General features: G+C 45.8%; 1 protein-coding gene across 1 annotated transcript in view; it reads right to left on the reverse strand.

Moving 5' to 3' along the window:
- The window catches only part of LOC106533459 (PEX5-related protein), a gene marked incomplete at its 3' end in the record, with an annotated part of 23,008 nt that overhangs the window by 20,423 nt on the left and 1,208 nt on the right, over positions 1–1,377 (reverse strand).

Consider the following 1,377-nt stretch of genomic DNA (forward strand, 5'->3'; position numbering starts at 1 on the left):
TGTGTAAGTGGGTCTGAGGGTTTTCTGAGGGTGTTTGAGGGGGTCTGAGGGTATCTGAGGGTGTCTGAGGGTGTCTGAGGGTGTGTAAGGGAGTCTGAGGGGGTCTGAGGGGGTCTCAGGGTGTGTAAAGGGGTCTGAGGGTGTGTAAGGGGGTCTGAGGGTGTGTAAAGGGGTCTGAGGGTGTCTGAGGGGGGCTGAGGGTGTGTAAAGGGGTCTGAGGGGGGCTGAGGGTGTGTAAAGGGGTCTGAGGGGGTCTGAGGGGGTGTAAAGGGGTCTGAGTTCAAACCCAAAACAGAAACATATGATGAAGGTTTGAAGGGGAGACGGGGGCAGATGTAGGTCAGAGAGATATTTTGGGACCTGAAGACTTCAGGTTGACCTCCCTGAGTTGGACACAGACTGATGTCCTGCATTTCTCCACAAGTCTCAGAGTGTCCAACACAGAGCGTTGACACCAACAGCCTGAGTGACGAGGACAGTCTGCAAACATCCAAGAGAAGTTCAACGGTTCGCTCTTCATCACAGAGGTGTTAAAGTTTGATGAAGAGCGTCTGCAGGCTGAGGTTACTGCAGGACAAACCTCACTCTGCTCACGAGGCGTTCAGGGGCGTCAGGCAGCTATTAACAGCCTGACAAGAAGGGGGCGGGGCTTCAAAACCAAAGATATTCAGGTAACATCTCACCTGTCTCAAATCAGAATGGGACATCCTGATTGGATGAGAGAAAGTCACTTATTGATCTTTGTTTTTATTTTTCTCTCTGTTCCTTGTTTTGTGTTTGACTTGTTGTTTTGTTTATCTGTTGTTGTTTATTTGCTGGCAGTCTGTTTGTTCTTCCTGTTCTTTGTTGTCTTTGTAGTAGCAGATCAAAGCCAACCTGGCTCTGTTCTTCGCTCTGATTGGTTCTGTAACTCGATCCAAGCAGCTGAAGGAAGCTTTGATCTGAGTCCTCTGAGCTGCTGGATCCGTCTAGTTCCTGGAGAGGACCAGGAAGTAGACTGCTGAAGATGATGAACTTCATGAAGATGAAGGTCCAGATGTTCTCTCTGTCTGATTACAGGAAAATGTTTCATAAACTAAAAGCCGGATCAGAACCGAGCTCAGAACCCAACCAGGCAGAAACTCATCAGATTCATTAAAGTGAGTGAGGGATCAGACTAATACCTGGTTCCATTTTTAATGTAACAGAACATTTTAGTTTAGTTTTGTCTCCTCTTCAGTCTGAGGAGCTCCAGGTAAAGTCAGGGTTAAAGGAGGACAAACTCTTTGTTCACAGAGGAAAATCTATGTCTAATTTATTTATATATATATATAATATTTAGCACATTAAAACAACAAAAATTGACCAAAGTGCTTCACAGTTCAGTATATATATATA

This window comes from Austrofundulus limnaeus, unplaced genomic scaffold (assembly GCF_001266775.1).
Source record: "Austrofundulus limnaeus strain Quisiro unplaced genomic scaffold, Austrofundulus_limnaeus-1.0 Scaffold949, whole genome shotgun sequence".
Taxonomy (NCBI): Eukaryota; Metazoa; Chordata; class Actinopteri; order Cyprinodontiformes; family Rivulidae; genus Austrofundulus; species Austrofundulus limnaeus.